Genomic DNA, 22,166 nt, shown 5'->3' with positions numbered 1-22,166 from the left:
ACTACTTCTGCGCCAACACTTGTTATGGTCGTCTGTTAAACTTTATGCGCAGTACCATTTTGCGCAGATATTACTGCGCACTTCATGTCGGCTGCCTGCTGAAATGGAGAAGCACGTGTTTGCTTCGGTAGGATATGTTGGGGGGGAGGGGGTGGTATATGAAGGAAACTGGGAGATAGGGTCAAGGTTTTCCATTTCTTGAATTTCTTTGAACATTGAATTTTACACTTCTACACGTTTTCAAAGTACAGCGACTATCGGTCATTGTTACAAATGCAAACTTGATTAAGTGATTTATGCCATTGCCATATAACTCCCTTTGTTTTTTTGACTGAATATGAATACACGTGTTAACAACGTTTGCACGTAGAAGAAATAACATCCCTTACGTTCTACTGTTGCGAAGTTGTAGCATTTTACCTACAGCCATCTTGTATGGTTTAAATTGGTTTGAAAGCCTTTCAAAATACCTCTGCTTTTTTTAATTTATAGTATACAATTTATAGGCCACCACGACGTCTAATTCGCATTTAGTGACAATGACTCATTCGCTTAATAGCAAGATAAACTGAAATTCGTTTCCCCCATGTGTTTCTAATTTTGTGTGAAATTGTCATTAAAATAATAATTGCCTGTGTTGCTGGGTTTTTTTTTTCTCTATGTAGAAATATGGCTGATGTATAAGAATTGTGAAATATGTGACTCATCGAAGAGATTTATATGACAGAATTTCATCTATAGAAACAATATATATATATATATATATATATATATATATATATATATAAACATATATGATAGTATATATATATATATATATATATATATATATATATACAAGTTTGTACAACCAGTTGAAAAAAAAAAATCGTTTTGATGATCTACCAGAGGACCCTGCTATTATTATACCCTGGCGTTGCCAGGTACCCATTTATGCACCTGCATCGAAAGGGACATAGTGGGTAACAACATTTTGTCCAAAGGCGTAAGCACTGGAGGGGATTCGTGCTCTGGTCCTCAGAATGGGAGTCGGGAGTCTAATATCCACCATGCCACAGCGCCCCCACGTAAGAGGATTGGTAGCATTTCCATGACACGGAAATACGGACACCATTAGTGGATGGGAATGCTATTAGCACAGGATGCTACCAAATCTACGAAGACAAAGCTTGGAAGTATTCTTGTACAGTTTTCCCTTTCACAATGGTAAAGTTACACCGAAAAGAGAATTCCACTAGCACAAACAACCAAGTTGTTGAGAAATTGTTTCCTCTATAAGCGAAAGTCCACTTATTTCTCGTTAATAGTAGAATCAACTTCACAAAACCGTTAAAGTACTCATAGCTATAAGATACGGGAGTATGGAGTTTCAAAGAGTGTCAAATGTCCTTACAAAACAGTCGTGCCAGTTCCGAAAAACAAAATATGTGCTCAGATCAGGAAACGGTGCCCTCGACCGACGACTTTCCGGTAGATATTAATTTTTATATCAAAAATTTGGTAATGATGATCGTGACACTTCATGCAACTGCGAGATATTTCCCTGAGAAGACTACGTCCACGAGAAGTTGTTGTTGATTAGTATATCGAATTTAATTTCTAGAAGAAGAAACTGAAGATCCTTTAAACAGACATGGTTCAGTTGTGTCTCTTCCTCTACTAATTCGGAGAAAACGTGTGACCGACTAAACCTGAAAATCACTTTCGCGAAACCACAAAGGATATCAAAATCCCAGGCTTTGCTTCGTTTCTTGTGTTGTAATGTTTTCATAAAAAGAATCATCCGCTTTGCTTAATCTTTTTATTTGTTATTTTAGTACACTTGAACATGGAGACAGATTCGCCTTGCTTTTCCGAGAACAATGTGATTTACAGCCTTTCCTGTAAGTTACTCTATTATCTTTTCAGCGACAGTTTACATTTTTGTTAACATCAGCGTCAGGTACACGCTCTTGATTTTATAGAAGTATCTCAGCAACATAGCTGATCATACACACACACACACACACACACACACACACACAAAATACCTCTACCTATTTTCAAGATCATAACAGAATGTTAATACAAACAAGACTCTCAAAATGTGCAGGGGCGATATATTTTGTTGATGCGCCATATTCTATTTCTACCCGTCAAGAACGTTTTCCCGTTTAGTCCAGTCAAAATACGACAAAGAGTGGGTTAACCCACAACTAATTGCAACAGAAACGATTCCACTTGCATTTGACCCGGAAGAGCTATTAAAATAACGTATTAAAAGTTCCCTAAAATTCGAGTGGTGGATCAGTGTCTAATTTGCATAAATTCAAAATGGCCGCCATACAACCTGTTTATGCCTATATCTCGGGATACGTAACTAATAGAAAGTAAATTCCGGTTTCTAAACCTATGTTTTTTAGGTCAAGGAATATAATTATGTTATCTGTAGCAACTTTCAAGCATCCCTTTATATAGTTTTTGCATATATTTGCATATAATTATATGCAAAATGGCCGCCATATTGCCTGTGCAAGCCCGTATCTTCGTATACCATTAATGAAGTACACTCAGGAATAAGTCGCTATATATCTGGACCTAAAACCCACAAAAAAATATATTCTAGTGTCTAAACCTATGTTTTTTTTAGGTCAGGGAATACAATTATGATATTAGCAGTAACTTTCAAGCTTCCCTCTATACATTTTTTGCATATATTTGCATTTAATAAATGCAAAATTGCCGCCATAATTCCTCTACAGGCTTATATCTCTATCTGTAAAAGGTACCCAGTGGTGGTGTCTATGGTCTTAATTTTGCTGCTGAAAGTCACTGTTGTAGAAAATGTTCCAATCAGGAATAATTACCTATATTTCACTAAAAATTTGCATATATTTATTCATAAATCTATTCAAATTAAGAGTAGCTTATATCCATAAGCTACTCTACAAAAGTTTCATGAGTTTGGACATTTGTTTAGAGAATGTTCTTGTCATATCAGGGTACCATGTCACTCACTCACTTTCTGAATAAAAGACCCAGGGGTCCAGCCCTCACTGAGTATCTCAAGTTCACCTTCCATCCATTCTTACAGACTTTTACTTGGGAGAGAGGAAATTGGAAGACTTTGGGAACCTCTAGGGCCATATCTACAAGCCTTTAGGGACCTCCATGGTCCAGGGAGGCATGATGTTCATATATTCATGACACTAGCAATAAATGCACCTACAGTACTAAGTTTGTTGAAAATTTGACCATATATGTTTTCAAAAAGAGGATCAAAAATCAAAAGTGGCCCCCAATAATTTGGTCTCAGCCCCAAGGCGTGCGCACCTATAAGTAATATTTAAGGTGCCTTTGGGCATCCTGTGGCCTGGGGTGGAGGGGGGGGGGGGGGTTGGAGTATATATATATATATATATATATATATATATATATATACAATAGATGACGAAGTATGGTGGTAATGCATTTCAGTTCAACAGTGCTATTTATTCAGACCAAATTTTCGACGGATACATTCGTCTTCCTCAGGATCGACAATGACAATTGTGAAGAAAGACGAATGTTTTCGTCGAAAATTTGGTCTGAATAAATAGCACTGTTGGACTGAAATGCATTACCACCCTAATTCGTCATCTTTTCTGTACTGGTACTAACACATGGATTACAAGTATCATATATATATATATATATATATATATATATATATATATATATATATATACATATATACAATGTGTAATATTTCGAAAACAAGTTAAACTGCGAAAGTAAACTTAAATCTATATGCAATCTCCAAGATATTCAACTTTGTACATTATACCTAGCTCTGTTACACTTGGTTCTACTTTTGTGTGTGTGTGTGCGTGTGTGTGTGTGAGGGTGTATGTGTGAGGGGAGTTTTTTTTATAATAGATTCCTTAATTTCGGGGTTCTGGGACCTTTTGGACATGGTGTCTATTTGAACACCTCGAAAGTCTATCATCCTTGGGATGCTACTTGCCTAGTCTGTTGAAAATCTGTCATTACATGGGTTTTTTAAAGAGAACCTGGAAATGGTTTTTGAAAATGTATGCATGACCGACGACCGGACAGTAGAATATAAATGATGGCTATTTCCAATATTAGCTTGAACCTTTTTTGCTGTCTTGAACCTTTGGCTAAGATGAGTTTAAAATCTAATGGATCAAAGTCACTTGATTTCAAGAAAACTTTCTTTCGTTTCCTGTACATTATTTTCATTTTCTAGCTTGTGATAATACAGATACTAAGGTATGTAATGTGATCTCTCAAAATAGAGATCAATGATAAAAGTGAAAAACGAGTATAGCTTACACTCACAGTGTTTTATGTGTTTACCACAAATTCTGGACTAGGATGGTGTGAAATTGCAGTTGATTAATTTAAAGCAAACAGGATCTCGGCTCCATTTCATACTGAAGCGAGGTAAGTCTCACGTTTGTTGCACACTGTGTCGATGTCTTTCGAGAATGCTTCTTATTCCTAGTCACCAATTAGAACAGCATAATCTCACTCCTCACATATTTTAGAAATACAACATTACAAGTGTCTGATATATGGCCCGCATCTGACACTGGTATGGGTTGTGTGCAGTCAAATCTGCTTGCCCTGCAACTATACACTGCCAGTTGCTAACATCCTGTCTTGCAGTTGCATCAGACTTTCTTCAGGAGTTCCTTAATAGCTGCAGCTTTGTCTGTAGTGATCAGAACATATTTGATTTTTTGATTAAACATCTTCCTCAAATCGTCCCAATTCCAATGATTGCATGTCATTTCCCTTCCACTGTTTAACTTGAAGAAAAGCTGCTACCGAGGTGGAGGGAAGGGACCTTTTGGAAGGGTTAGGAACAGAAAATGATGTTATGTATTTTCTTTTTTATCTGACTTAAGACTGCTTTTTCGCCAGCAAAACTGAATTCAGCCTTCATGCTGCTCGCATTTCTGAAAAACAACAACTGTGTGTTGGTGAAAATGTTATTAGTGCGAAGCCTCAATGCAATAGGAAACATTTCTTTTAATAAAGCTGCAGATACAACACGAAAAATGGTAAAAGTAAGACTTATAAGAATTTATATGTGTTGTATGAGCTTGAAGCCAATGAGAAGGATGCTGTTTGTATTGATCGACTGATGAATCCAGAGTACTAGTAATAGAACTGTTAAAGGGACATTCCAGACGATTTTCATAATTTCACATCATGTAGTACATAAATCGACAACTCCATGTATAGATTTGTGGAATTTATTGTGGTTCTTGATCAGAGAAACAAGACCTTAAATAAATTACACTGAACAAGGATGATGACATTGGAGGTTCACATATTTCAGAAATGTAGCAGTGTAATTCCATTACAATACCACCTGCTTGCGAGTTCACCTGTGTATAATCTATGCATGCCTTCTTCTTTTGTTCTGCTTCCTTGAGTCCCAATTAAAGCATTCTTATGGTGACTCTGCCATGTCATCATCCTTGTTCATTTCAATTTGTTCTAAATTTTGAAAATATTCTTATTCTTCAACCCAGTTATCATAAATTCTGAAACTCTGTCCTCTGTATAACTAATAGTTATTCAAATGTAAAAATCTGAAAGTCATCCGGAGGTCTCCTTTAAGGCATTTCCTTTTTTTTTTTCTTTTTCTTTGTATCTGGCTGTAAATCACAATGTTTTACATTTTCAGTGAGTCACTGGGTGAAACCGTGCAAGAATATGACAAAATCCACTTCCATACAAATTATCACGGTCATATGTTGCTCATTGATAAACATGCCTTTACCAAAAGTTTTGCAACAAAGGACACAAGTATCAACTAAACATGGATGTAAATCATCGCAGGTAAGAAAAAAGATGTTTGAAAAAAACCCTGCTGAATGATTTAAGACCAATTTTTGTGTACCGTAAGCACACTTTGAAAGCTATATGAGATATGTCCAAACTCATGAAACTTTTGTAGAGTAGCTTATGGATAATCATGAACTTGATGATATGCCCCCCCCCCCCCCCCCCCCCCTTTGGCAAAAAAAAAAAAAGAGAGAAGAAATAAAGAATTGCAACATAGACAAAAGTAATAAGCAGTAGACATGAGGGCAAATTACAAAACATAATACATTAAATATCATGCAATCATGAAATATTTTAACGATTCCTACTACATAATTTCAGACTTTAATATTTGTGTACCTATTGAGCACACTTTGGAAGATAAGTTGAATTTACAGTTAAATAAAGGTATGTTCTATTCGATGCTACTTACAGTTGTTTTCTGTTTTGAGGCTGTATCTCAAGAAAATGTGAGTACAATGTAATACAATACTTTTGATAAATGCAAGAATATACACACTAGGAGTAGGATAATCATCAAGGTTTTAAATGGTATTATAACAATTTTCCCTTGATATCTTGGATGAGACATTACAGTACAATTAACGTTCTGCAGCTTGTATTCGTATATCTGAAATCATATTCACAGTAGTAATTTGAATAGATTTATGTATAAACATATGCAAATTTTTAGTGAAATATAGGTAACTATTCCTGAGTGGAACGTATTCTACATCAGTGATTCTCAACAGTAAAATTAAGACCACAGACACCATCACTAGGTACCTTTTACAGATAGAAATATAAGCCTGTAGTGGCACTACGGCGGTCATTTTGCATTTAAGGGCAAGTCCAAGATAAGGTCCCCTCAGAAGGCAAAATGTTATCTTCGCTCAATATTGACATGTTTGGTATCATTTTGAAGCTTATGAGTTGAAGTTTTGATTTCCATGGAGGAAAAAAATGATATTATGTAAATTTATGCAAATTTCAAGGGCTTCATTTGCATAAATGTGAAACACAGCGTTACGTATGGGACATTTATAAAAATTCCTATCAATTCAAAGGAAAGCAAATGATATTTGATTTATATGTAGACATAAGAAGTTCATCACATAGTTTAACTTGGTATGAAAATTTAGGGATTATGCAAATGATAATGCAAATTAGCTCGTGTCCTATCATGAGATGTCCCATACGTAACAAAATGAGGTCATTTTTTTAGGTTTTTCCTGAAATTGCTAAGGTTATTTTAATGCCCTTTTGGAAAGTTCTAATTTATTGGTTAGAGAAATTAAATACCAGAGAAAAAAGAAAAAAAAAAGTAAAAGAAACATTTTTTATTAGGCATTGAAAAAATGTTACGTATTGGACAAATGCGTTACGTATGGGACATCCTCATACATATTGCATGTGAATGCATGTAGCTAGCTGGGAAGGTCTCTCAGTACACAAATGGTCAATCATCCCGAAGAAAGCATCCCAACATTGTAGCTACTTTTTGAGTTATAGACACTTGAAACAATACATGAACTTGACTGAACAATTTTCAGAAAGAGGGAGGGGAAAATGGCAAAATACACAATGAAAAATTAGCATTAAAGGGATGGTATAGTTTTTTGTAGAAATGAGGATTCAGTTTTCAACATTTAATGAGATGATTGGAAACCAATTATATGAATTACTTAAGAGCATACAATCTTAAGACTAGAGGAATTCAAAGTTTATGTATAGAGTTCCAATTTGAAATGGTTGTGATATAAAAAAAATAAAGTAAAATGATTTTTTATTTATTGCAAGTGATACACAAATTGTCCTTATTCAGTTTTCAATAGTAGCAACAACAAAATTCATGTCTGGGTATACATACTGAGGTGTGACTCGAATCAATGACCCGACTGCTAGACAGACATCATATATCTACTCGATCACTGGGGTTTCATGCAGCAGGTATTGCTTATTTATTAAACTAGATATTTCTTGTGTCAAGTTGATTTTTATTGAAACTGAATGGCAAACTGCCCTTCATCATAGGAAGTAAACACTTTAAATTATTCAATTTTTCAGTAGTAACTATCCTGATAAAAATAGGGCATACATACTAAGGTTGGTCATAAAAATATAGAATATGATTAAATGTGATTATGATGGTAAATATCTGGGGAATATTATTCCCAGTATTTGAGTAATTTCAACTGATTCCACCTCAATAATTATGCAAAAAAAATTTTATGGGTATTTTGCAAAATTATTTTGCAAAATACTCATAAACATGGTTCTCCACACACTAAACGAATGGGGGACAAAGGGCATGCATACCCAGGTTGGTCATAAATATATAAAAATATGATTGAATATGATTATGATGGTGAATATTTGGGGAATATTGTTTCCTTGACAATCTGGATCAGTATTTGAGTAGTTTCAACTGATTTTACTTCAATAATTATGCAAAATACCCATAAACATGGTTCTTCACACACTAAATGAATGGGGGACAAACTGTCCCATACGTAACGCGTCATGTCTGTCTTTAATTAGAACCTGTAATTAGAGCTTATTGCCTAATGACATGAAACTTACCTGTGATAATCTCGAGTGTTGTGACTTTCATCACAGTGAGTTACAAGTTGTAGAATGATATACTTTCAGAGAGTTTTGAGGTTGAAAAAAATGTTCAAAAAAACAAAATTTTTCTGGTCCCATACGTAACGGCACATATTTTCTCTTCTAGCATATAATTGTCAAGGTCGTTTTTCTCAATTTTTTACATGATTATACTTCTCCTAGATATCAATCACCATGATGAAGTTCAATATGATCAAAGGCCATTAACACTATTTTTCAGGTCATAAAAGTCTCTGAATGTCCCATACGTAACGTGCGCGTTATCTTGGACTTGCCCTTAATTGAATGCAAATATATGCAAAAACTGTATAAAGGGAAGTTTGAAAGTTACTGCTTATATCATAATTGTATTCCCTGACCTAAAAAAACAGCTATAGGTTTAGACACCAGAATCTATTTTCTGCGGGTTTTATGTCCAGATAGCGACTTATTCCTGAGTGTACTACATTAATGATATACGAAGATACGGGCTTGCGCAGGCAATATGGCGGCCATTTTGCATGTAATTATATGCAAATATATGCAAAAACTATATAAAAGGATGTTTGAAAGTTGCTATACATAACATAATTGTATTCCTTGACCTAAAAAACATAGGATTAGACATCGGAATTTACTTTCTGTGGGTTATATATCCCCAGATATAGGCATAAATAGGTTGTATGGCGGCCATTTTGAATTTATGCAAATTAGACACTGATCCACCACTCGAATTTTAGGGAACTTTTAATATGTTATTTTGATAGCTCTTCCGGGTCAAATGCAAGTGGAATCGTTTCTGTTGCAATTAGTTGTGGGTCATTTCATATTTTGACTGGACTAGTTGCAGCACGCTCTCTTTAATCTTCCCTACTCAGACGTCACAAGAGTTCGTCACCCTCAATGTTTCGGAAACTCAACTATGGGAAATGAGAGCGCTTTAACTGACTCACAACTTGGACAGCGTCCAGACCGCTTGTTAGTCTCAGTCCTGGATTTTTGGTCGTACATGTACTATCATATTCGTATTTCCGTCGTAACAGTGTGACATGCACGATATATTACGTCAAGCAGCGTCATGTCGGAGCGGCATCAGATTGTCTGGATTGCGCAGTCCCACTGATCGTCCCATTTTCCTTAAAGCAGAATACTAAAGGAAACGCATATTTTGTTGGATTATTCCCCCATTTCAAGCATAGAGCATGTTAAACACAGCGGCCTTTAATTCATCCATTTAGAAAATTGCGTTTTGGAGAACGGCTGCTTAGAAAAATTGTATCCTGAATCATGCTCAATCGGAAGATCCGTGGTTATTTTGGGGCGTGTCCATGACGTCATGGGATGAAAGGTAAATCCGGAAGTATCATACAACAGCCTAAGCTTACCTATGTATGCTCTCGATGAGAGCGTGATGTCGAGGCTCATACCCCGAAACCTCTCCGGGCATCCCCGCGACTCACCCGGAAAAAGTTTTGGTCATGCTCAAAACTTGGCTGCGGTTAAATCGGACTTGCGTTAGCACCTCCGGGCAACTACAGGCGAGATACGCGCTAGGTACTGTCAGGTGCGGACCAACTGCGGAGAGCTCCGGGTAGCAAATTTGTTTCCCCGCAAGTCAAGCCGCGAAACTTCCCCAGATACGGTATGACTTGTTCCGAGTGAGTCGTGGGGGTTCGCTCGCAGAGGTACACGCAGAACACCAGTAGGACACCCTTACCAGCAGCACCTCGCAGGCAACTCCAACGCAGGTACTTCTCAGTACCTATAAGTCGCTCGTAACAGAAAACGGATCGGTTTCAAAGTTCTCACGCAGGTCACACGGAATGCACGCAAGTAGAAGCTAAGTAGCACGTGTCTGCTAGGTAAAAAACAAGTGCGAAAATTGCAAACATTCTTGTTCGCCCGCGGAAAATCTTCTACGTGCTGGAAACTACCTTCTCGCCACAAGCCCGCTTAGCTTGCCCGGAAAGGTGTGACACGGCCTTTAGTCGGAACCCTGCTTAAGTTGATGGATATTAGAACGGAAAGCTATCCTGATACTGGAGCATTGATTCCCATAACCTTGCAGGAATGGAATCTGAAGAACGTAGGAGCTTTTGCTTTTCTTTCCTGATATTTGAAGACTTATTTTAAACGCTAATTTGTGAGATGTAGTAAAACGTTTAAATTCATGAGTTAAAACACTTCCCTGTTCAAAAGTCTCTTCGATAGCGTATCACTGAGTATTTGGAAATATTATGTTGTAATTATATATCTTTGGAAATGAAATAAATGAAATTGGTTCGGGGTTTCTTTCACTTTCGTGCATGCAAGTAAAAAAAAAAAAAATGAATAAACAAACCAAAGAGCGCACACGTGGCGCTCCTGACTGGCTACATTTTCCAGCTCTTTTTGGACCCATTTTACGATTCAATTCTTCATTTGTCAAAGTAATGGTGTTTGGGAATCGTCCATTATTTTTTCAGGTATGAGGCCTTCATTATCAATTTACCAATGTAAGCAAAACTCTGGAGGCTAATTTCCAGAATCACGACGACTGTTATCACATTATTTAAGCCTTTTCTTGTATTAAATTCTGATGTTCATAGCCATAGGCTCTACAAAGGGCCAACCACGTTTCCATCGACAATGGTTTATACCAGTTATTACAGGCGTAGCGCTACTTTCAATGTGCATCAAATTACCGATACATTATCCACTTGGCTTTAAGTACATAGCTTATTAAAAGTCAAACTATCAGAATGGAATACGGTACACAATTGAGTATATGAATATAAGAACGACCCAAGTCCATGGAAGACCATTTCGAGTAAACTGAAAAAAAAAAAAAAACTTCATATCTTTTTTATTTGTCCAGTAATATTCTATTTAACTGTGATGGGAAGGCAACATTGTGTATACAAATTAGAACATATAATATTATTATGACAATTAACATTTACATTAATTGTGCAGAGACTATTTTGTGTGGTGGACTTGGGTCGTTCTTTGATTCATATACAACTGTACATGTTATTCTGCTATAGAGATGAGAGAAGGATGAGAGAGGGCGCTATCATATGAATGTAAGAATGACCCAAGTCCTTCATTCTTACATTGATATAAGATTTAACTCATTCATTTCAGGCACTTCCGGGGGTAATTAGGATTTATCATTTATACACAAGATGAGTCCATGCATAAGCTACAATTTCCCATGTCAAACTGAATTTGGCCAAAAATTGGACTTGGGTCGTTCTTATATTCAGGTCTTCAATTTCCTTAATCAATTTACATGTATGTATATGCTGGGTTACGCCAGGAAAGATTCTCTTCCTTGCTCTGAGCTAATGCGCGGAGGAATAAAGACAACACCCTCGTGCAAAACGGTAGACATATAAAGCAGCGAGATTACAGTTTAGTGACATTATTGCCCTTGTCCACGAAGTAAGGACATAGTACAGATACCGGGGCAGTACCACAGAACTCTTACACATAGAAGAATCACACCCATTCACAACCCGCTGAGCTCGGTGTCGCCACCGCGCACCCCGGATGTGACGCCTCAGTGCACACGCCGCCATGTTGCTTAGCGGAACCTCCGCAGCTCCTCGATCGGACAGTATGACAGCCGCTATAGCCCTTGATATTTACTTGAACTTGTAAACTGTCAAATTGGTACTTCTCAATCCAGCGTTGACCACAGATTCATGTACTCATTTCTGTTATTTATTTCACACTCTTCCCTGAAAGCTGTTTGTATTGAAACAGGTGTTTTTTTTCCCCTTTTGGATAGATCTATTTGACTTCGGAGACGTGATCTGCTTTGGTATAAAATAATCTAAGACGCGCGCCTGTCCTTGTCTGTGTCCTGCCATTTTTCTGATACCCCTCTCAACCCTATGTCTTTCATTTTTTTTCCCTCCAATGATATTGTAAGAAGATGTGTGTTCGTGCTTTTGATTTTTCTCCCATTAAACAGGTCAAATTAAATTTCCAGTCAGTCCAGTTGTAAACATCAATGATTTGTGGATATGATCATGAATACATCTTCCCCATCTGACAATACTCGTTCAACATATTAGAAATTTGGAAGACAACATCACCTTAATTATCTATATTCCTGCTGTTATCATTATCATTAGTAGTGTGTAGTACAATGTAGTTATCACTATTGCACATATTGGAATAGGAAGCAATATGCCTATAGGCATATATACACTGTATATCTGTATACATGAAATAAAACAGAAATCGAGTTCATGCTAATCACTGACAATTTATTTCACCACACCAATTTTTGAGCGATTTGCAACAACACTTGAGAAAGAGCGAATCGCTCAAATATTTGTGTGCTGTAAATCAATTGTTGGTGATCAACATGAACTTGGTTCCTGTTTTACTTTCGATATCATGATATTGCTGCACCAACATGTAGACTACCCGGTACTCAATCAATCAATATATATATATATATATATATATATATATATATATATATATATAATTATCTATGTATATATATATATATATATATATAATTATCTATGTATAATTATCTATGTGCGTATATATATATATATATTATATATATATATATATGTATATATATATATTCACACACTCACACACACACACACACATTACAAGCATGAACTCCTTTCAAGATTGTCTTCCCACAAAAAAAAACATTAAGTGAAGTTGGACAGAGTTAATTTTCCTGATTTTTTACAATTTATTTGACATTTATCAAGGTCAAAGTTGATTGCTGAGAATCAACCACAGTACAGCGATATACCATTTGCCTGAAGTACACGTACCATTATCATACCTAATACGGCGGCTATAATCACAGGCAGGACATGCGTCGGGAACATATTATGCAAATGATAGGCAAGACCACCAGTGTCGCAAATTTGTGACAACTATTGTAATCACAAAAGCAAATGCATATACATCTATAATGGACATGCAATAGGGCAACAACATAAAATTCATGAATAATGAACACTGTCTGGCAAGATTATCTAAGGCAATACATCAATATAGTGCACAATTTCACTTGCCCTTGATAGCTTCAAGCGTGCTTCAAAAAGAAAATCCTAATGAGTGTAAAAACGCACTATGGTATAGTATGAAAGCATATTGTGTTGATCCGCATGCACTATGGCAATATAAATCTACAAATTATGGACACTGAAAAGGACACCAAAGGCATTCCTGGCAACAGTATTAAAGGCAATACATTTGTAAATGTAAGATTTCACTTGTACTTGTTAGCTCAGCATGATTCAAAATTAAATCCTTAGTAATGAGTTTAACAAAAACTATCCCATACACTGTGTAGTATGAAAACATAATTTGGTAACAACATGTAAGCAAAACAAGTATCACAGATATACAACAAATGTTGTATATCACGAAAGCAAATGCCTGTATAATCAACTATCATGCAATATAGCAACAACATAAAATCCATAAATAATGAACACTGTCGGGCAAGAATATCAAATGCATTCTTGGCATAACAATATCAACTAAAGGCAATACATGAACATCTGTATAATGCAAGATTTCACACGCACCCGTTTGCTTCAAACGAAATTCAAAGTGAAATCTAAAGAGTGTGAAAACATACTACACTGTATCTCAAAGTATGTACATGTAGGCAAAACAAGTGTCACAAATATGACAACTACATGTATTGTATATCATGAAAGCAAATGCATGTACAATCACTTAGCATACAATATGGCAGCAAAATAAAACCATGAATAATGGACACTGGCAAGAATATAAAAAAAAATATCAAAGGCAATACTGTATAATCCAAGATTTCACTTGCACTTGTTTGCTTCAAGCACAATTCAAAATGAAATCCTTATGAGTGTGAAAACATACTATGGTATAGTACGAAATGTTAACGTGGCAACAATATGTAGGCAAGACAAGTCTTGCAAATACATGTATGACAAATATTGCATATTGCGAAAGCAATGTTTCATGAACATGCATTAAATTGGCAATGTGGCAACAACATAAAAATAAATGGTCCATGGAAAGCTCCTGATAAGATTAATAACAAGGCACTGGCAGCTGACAGTTTATATCCAATAATTACCCCTAACTTTGCTGTAAGAAGAGACTTACATGTCAGCGCAATAACAGTTAGTGAGTTACGCATCAGTCAGGTCTAGCTAATTCAGACAGAAGTAAAAATAAACAGATAAAGGTTACCAGAAATTGGGCAGAAACTAGAATCTACAGACTCCGTACTGACGTGACACTGACATTACCTAGTATAAAGTAAGTAGTTTGAGTAATATACTAGAATAGTTGAATTTATTCAGTATTATCAATATCATTGGAACTTCAGTCTACCCTACAACTGTTTGTACACTGTACTACTAGCTAGACAAGAACAAATCTACGTGTGAAGTTTACACCTGAGCTCAAATTTACATAAATAGATAGTACTTTTTTCATGTACAAAGCTGTTTGCTCCAACACACAACGTACAGAGTGTAATATAGCCCCAGGGCCTAAATTAGGCCTACTTGATCTTTTTTTATTTTGCATAGACACTTAGTAGTACAGTAGTTGGTGGTAAACAGATATGTCGACGGCAAACACAAAATCCAGTGCCTGGGACTACCTTTGCTACTGCGCTCACAAGAAAGCCAACATACGACCGATCCGCCTAATTGTAACGTTACTTGGGGAATTAATTACTTGTTATTCTCATCATGCCTTGGTGTCAAACTTACCTGTTTCCAAATTCTTTTGTCGAGTGATTTGTGCAGTTTACAGCCGCACAATACGGCATTTTAATGCCTCGCTCAGGGTCTCGGAACGTCAGAAAAACACGGTACTACATGCAGTCACTGTATGTGGATAGCGTCTGCTGGGATTTGCACGCAAAAAAGTTCCGCCAAGCAAAATGGCGGACGTCACGTGACAATGAGTCGAGCGACGGCGACAAAACGGGTTGCGAGTGATTCTTCTATGTGTAAGAGTTCTGTGGGCAGTACTTACGTCCAGCAGTCTTCGCCCAGCCATGGCGTCTCGCATCTCGACCCTCGTTATTGTCTTGTCTGTATGCCTTACAGGTAAGTGTCGGCGTTTTTCACACATCAGCTGCGTCCATCAGCGCTTAGATAGTTTAAACTCAGTCGCGATACCCTTCGTTATCTGAAAAAATATATATAATTATCATCATACACATCTACCAGTATTATACAAATATATTGACGAATAGTTATCTGTGGATCCAACACAAAATTTCAACGCACCTACTTCTGTACACGTACAACACTCACTCACATCTTTTCCCCCTCTGAAGCGTAATATTGCAAAGAAAAAAAAAACTACTTTTCGTGAGAGGCAATTAAACCTGAGATATATTCCCAATGAGGCCATTAGCCCAGTCAAGCTGTGATCATGCTGATGGTCTCCTGCTTTCTTATTGAATCAATATGCTGCTGCCAATACCATTTGTACAAATATAGATTGTCATGGTGTATGTGATCTTACTTCCTTATAAAATCTATATCTGGTTTTCGCCCCAAAACTTCAGGATGAATCGTATCCATTTTAACATTGGTTCCCTCACAATAAAGGAGGCTTGGATCACATTAGAATTCGAGGAGCAAACGGGAAGTGGTTGAGGTGATTTATCAAACCGAGAGGCACAGAAAAAGCCCTCTTCCCTTTTTTGATGAAAGAGGAAATCTACTCCCCCCCCCCCAAAAAAAAAAGAAGAAGAAGAATAATAACTTCAAAAGAAAGAGAAAAGCATTCCCTACAGAACAGTATAAAATGACAAGATTCGGATAAGAAATCAAAAAGATAAAAGCATGTTGAGATTTCAAACCTTTTGTCCAAAAACATTTCTATTCAAATCAGCAAGTTGATGATGTCGTGCTCTCACAATTTCTTGTTCATTTTATATACGGAAATTGCACAAATCTCATATTTCATCTGTTTAAATATAAAACTTGTCTTGAAACCACCTGAAATAAAAAAAGAACAAATGTTAAGTCTGATGTATATTTGTATATATGGGCACATGCTTTTACAAGTATTAACTAAAAAAAAAATCTGAGTTTCATATTCAACATATGGAAAATTGTGAGGGTACGACATCATCAACTCGCCCATTTGAATATTCAGAAGGACTGGCCAAGAAGTGGTTTGAAAACGTGAAATTTCAAACTGTCATATCTTCCTTAATTATTTCTTATCGAATTTTTGCCATTTTTGTATCATTCTGTGGGAGAATTGTTTTGTTTTGTTTTGAAGTTTATTCATTTTTGCAGTGGATTTCTTCTAATAGACATTGTTTTGATACCTTATTACTTATAGTATAGATTTTCCCTTTCAATCTTAGTTAGGCAATAAGCTTTTTGACTTATTTAGACCGGTGCACGTCACGAGACCGACACCCACGAGTCATACAGCCCAAGAGTCATACAGCTCACAAGTCATACAACCCATGAGTTATACAGCTCACGAGTCATATACAGCCCATCAGTTCGACACTAAGCCAACAAGGCCCACGAGACCGACACATTACGCGCCGTGTTGTATCTGTCGAACTCGTGGGATTTTTTCACTAAGTGTCGGTCTCATGGGCTCTATTTGCCTAGTGTCGAACTCATGGGCTGCATGACTCGTGAGCTGTATGACTCATGGACCTGAATTTGATTTTTTTTTTGATTTTTTAGAATCAAATTAGATTCTAAAGTTAGAGGAAGTCGTCAGATGATTTGTATTATCTTACTCAAGTCCCACTGTGTAATTATGTTTAACATTATTATGAATCATTTTTAAAGCGTTTTTGGGTGATACTCTTTCATTGATACATTTGAAGATAGGAAGTATAAATAAGCATTTCAAAGAATTACATTAGATACAAGATCACCCACACAACCATTTATTTTCTGATTCGACTCACGAGAACGTGGCTATCCTCATGCCCCAAACGATCTTTTGCTGTTGATGTGTATGACATTTTATTTAAAAAAAAAACCTGATTATTTTTGCGGTGGTGTTGCATAATCTTTTTGAAAAGTAGTTTTGAATGCACTCTTTGTGAAGAGCTGAGTAAAATAGATGGCATTTGCTTAGTCACTTTTAATTTGGATTACTAATCCTGGTGATACAAACGTTGCGGTATATATCATCAATTGTTATGGGCCCACTATCAATTACACAAGAGACGGAAAAAAAAAACCACACATCTCCAGATATGTACTTTGGTGTCATTTATTCTTGGCATTTGATCAATTCAAAAAAATAAAATCTCTTGCTTGGGAGGGGGATACTCCCTTCCAAACCCTTCCTATCTGTGCCATTTTCCCTAGTTTAGTATATACACTTTTCATATTTACTAAAAAAATCCGAATAATTGTGAGTGCACAATACTTATCACTGTACACTGTAAAAACATCGGTGTTAGATTTAACACCATGGGTGTTAAATCTAACACCGATCAAACTTCAATAGAGGACCACACCCAGAGGTGTAGAAAATGCACTGTGATGGTGTTGAAAAGTGTTCACCTGACACTTCGTGGTGTTAATTTGACACTGTACCTGGTGTTATTTTGACACTGTACTGGTGTTAATTCAAAAATGACACCACATGGTGTTGATTTGATATTTGTTGGTGTTAATATCAATGGTTTAACACCCGTCTAGCTTCAATAAGAGACCACACCAGCTGGTGTTACTGTGATGTAAATTTATTTGCACATTTTTTTTCAAAAATCTAGTATTTTAAAGTAAAATTCTTGATCGTCTTTTTTAAATTAAAAATCAACAAGAAGTGCAATTACTAAGAAACTCTTTAAAAAAACAGTTTTATATATGGAAATGACACCCGGAGGTGTTAATTTAACACCATAAATGAGCATCGAAAATTTAACACCAGCTCGGTGTTCACTATTTAACACCGGACTTTTTTTTCAGTGTAATATTCCGGAAACTCAAAAAGTTCCCTTATGTACAAGGGGAGTACAAGGGGAGTATCCCCTTTTCAATTAACCCTTTCCTCGCTCAATTCCTCCAGATCAGTTTTTTTCATAATTTCCCAAATATTCCATCGAATATGCGTATACGAAATATCTCAATTTCAACTTTTAAAAGGCAAAAGCTCTTTCGTACGGGAAGGATGGTGATAGCACTCGCCCACGCCTTCTCCCTGCCATGCTCCCCCCCCCCCCCCCCATGCATACAAGTAGACTGTGGATACACTCTATACATATAATAGACAGTTTTCATAATATGCCACAAAATGCGTGTACCAAAACGTTTAACTGCAATCAGAAAATACAGAATCTCCCTTCCCTTGTGTAAGAGGTGAAATAGGGTCAATCCCTTCCCGCATCCTCGTGCTTTGTCTCCTTCTACAGACTTGCTACACTTCTCGGCCGTGATAAGGCAAAGGAACGTAACTAAAAATTTGGGCATTTTGAGTTATGAGCATATGGCTCCTAAATACGCTCTTTTTAATGGTGAATGTCTCAATTCTCAAATGTTTACCATTTCAGAGATAAAAAGCGTATCTTACACACCTTTTTCACAACTTTGCCGCTTCCAGCAAGGCAAAACAACGTAACCTGAGATACGTATAGAAATGACAAAGAAAGCATTTTCGCTGTTACGGCAAATGAACGTATCTTTACATACACTGTTTTTTCATGGTAATTTCTCAAGGAAAAAGAAGGAAATTTCGACGCCAAAAGAACGTATGTCATCATACAGCGCTTTGCTGTATAAAATCAGGGCTATGCGCGCTACAGTCAGCACGGCAAAACAACATATCAACATCTTGGCCATCACAACACACGCTACACTGCATAACTCTATGTCTAAGACCTACGGCTACGCCGTGCTGCAGATCCATTTCAGCCGCGGCAGTGAGTGTATGTAGTGCCGCCGGCAGCTGCCGCGCCGCTTGCGACAACAGAAGCAGAGTTACACTGGCTGACTGGCAGGCAAACTTTGCTGCAGTGTGAACCATGAAGTCATGCCTGTTGTTCTGTTTTGCAGTCATGGAATGGATATTCTCCTGACCAGTTAATGCTACCACAAAGAAAATCAGCGGTAACACCGGTAAGTTTTATGTTTTGTTTTGTTTTTGTTTTTGTTTTTTTGTCAGGTCTAAGTTTGATCTAGCCCGACCAGACGCCGTGCGAAGTACGGCGATTGGGCTGTACAGACTGGACGACAGTACGCTTTGCTAGTAGGGTCCAGTACTTTCGATAATAGTTTTCACTAAGATTTAAGAAAACGATGAGTAAAAAATATAAACAAAAAACACAGCCAGCTATGAAAATAAAGAGCAACTTAGAGCTATGAGTATGACAGCCTTTCCTTTCGGTGGGCTTGGCAAAATGTGGCTCATTGGTGTGGTTGTGGTTGTGGTTGTACTAATGTAATATGGACTATGTTAATGTAGGATACTTATACTACTACTAGTGGTCTAATAGATCAAGTAGTGACTCTCAAAAGAAATTTACCTATGCGCAAATGAATTAAGTGGACCCCAATATACTGTACTATGATCATCGACTTGACGTCTTCTACCTCAAATTCAGTTTTCGTCTAAAAGTCTAAAAAAGTAACAGCTTTATAGTAAACAGTAGACTCGACTTCAAGCTAATGACAACAAAGCTTGATACTGGTGAATTCCATTTAGTCTTCAGTGTCAACATGAACTGATGGAAGACGATATGTTGTAATAATGACATTAACATCATTACTTTGGCAAGAAAAGTAAGGACAACCAATAATGTTTGGTCTACATCTTTGGTTAAACACAAGTAACCTTAGATCTTGTTTGTTATTTCTTGAAAGGATGAAGAATGTGATTGTGGTGTTTTCATACATACAGGAATTCACCCACTTAAAATTAGCCTAAAAAAATAAAGTCATATTTAATGGTACTCTGCACCTGCTAACTATAGAGGCCTGATTTTTTTTTTTCATTCTTTGTGCAATTTTAGTCAGCTGTACATATTCTTTAAAACATTTTTTTTTTTCATTTCGATACAAAATAATGCATTGTAGCCATAGTGGAACGTATAATATGTATACATATTATACGTTCCACCCCTCCTCAAAAAAAAAAAATAAAATAAAATAAAAAATGAGGGCAAAATCTCATGGAATTCAAATATCTATTCTTAAGTTAGATGGTTTTAAATACTATGGAAAGTTCAAATATTCAGACCCCATCGTCTACTTTAGATGATATTAACATTCGTGTTGAAATACGTATTTGCTTGTCTCTCTTTTCAGTGTCCACACCAACCGCCAGCCTAGACCAGCACAGAAAAGGAATGCAGTGTATCAAGTACAATAAAAGGTACAAGTTGAATAATCACCTATTAATTCATACAAAAAAAAAAAGCAGAAGAAGGGGGAAGAAATGAATCCCACCTTAGTCATTATCACTGGCGACACAAGCCGGCATTAGGAAAATTTATAAAAGAAAAAATACAAGAAGGCAGAATCCATGATAATGACTCTCTGATAATTAGAGAATACCACATTTCACAGTTCATTTCTTAGCGATAAAAAATATAATATGAAATGAAAACTGATGAAATAGTCACAATTCTCTCTCAAAAACAAACATTCAGCCTTGTACATCCTCAAGGGGTATTTGTATGATGTTGAATAATAGATATTGTGAGTGTATTTCAATATTTGAAGAGTTTGTTTTCAAAAAACGATAAGTCCATATTTGCCAAATGGAGACATTTGCGATTAAAGGTCAAGAAAAATAAAGAGAATGATAAGAATTTTTTTGCTTCTTTTGACCATAACTTAAAAAATGTTCCTTTTTATGGACTGACCAGTATATCATTTAAAAGATAGTATTTTGCACTATATGAGAGAGACTGTACTTCAAAATCTTCAAAAATGGACTTATCGGTTTTTGCGAATAAACTCTTCATAAATACTCATTCTCATTTCCTTTGCTTTTTTTTTTTGGAGGGGGAGGGGGTCTGTGAGAGAGGATTTGTTACACACAACCATGTCTAATGAAGAATTTAATCACATAATGTAACTAAAGCAGAGTTGAAATTCACTATCTGTCTTTTATGGAAAATACAGAGTGCCTTATTTTGTGTTAATTGTTCTCTTCCGTTTCTTTTACATTTTCCTGCAGTGGTCTACCGAGCAGTTCGAAAGCAGAGAAAGGAGCAACTATATACATTTCAGAACAACTGTGCACGCCCGTCAGAATCTCATGAAAGATGGAGTGGATTGTGCACTAGATCAGTCAACTCTAGAAGAAAAATAATAACACTCGGATTGCTTATATAGGATCGGGTAAATCTTTCACAGTTAAATTAAGAACTCGCAAAACTCAACTGTGAAGTGTTAATGACTATTCTCACGCTATGAAGGCACAAGAAAGATTTGTTTTTAATTGAAATGAAACTAAAGGCTCTATTTCGAACAAAAAATATGATGAGGGCTTATTGCCCTTTGAAATGATGACTATCAACTTTAGGTAAAACTATCACTTGTTCATATGAAATATTGTTGTAAATGCTTACCCTCAAAATCAATATCATGTCGATTGAAATATGTCAACATATTTTAGAAAACCAGGAAAATAGTAACCTTATTTCCTGCATAATTTTGATTTATTTTGAGGCTAATCCCTCCGGGAGCTCTCCGATAACGCAGATGTATTGCAGCACAGCAAATCGCTGTTGTGATAAGACGTTTATTGAA

Source organism: Diadema antillarum, unplaced genomic scaffold (assembly GCF_040938485.1).
Source record: "Diadema antillarum isolate AM-2024a unplaced genomic scaffold, OU_Dant_1.0 scf00000101, whole genome shotgun sequence".
NCBI classification, from domain to species: Eukaryota; Metazoa; Echinodermata; class Echinoidea; order Diadematoida; family Diadematidae; genus Diadema; species Diadema antillarum.
Note: the sequence above shows the minus strand (reverse complement) of the source record.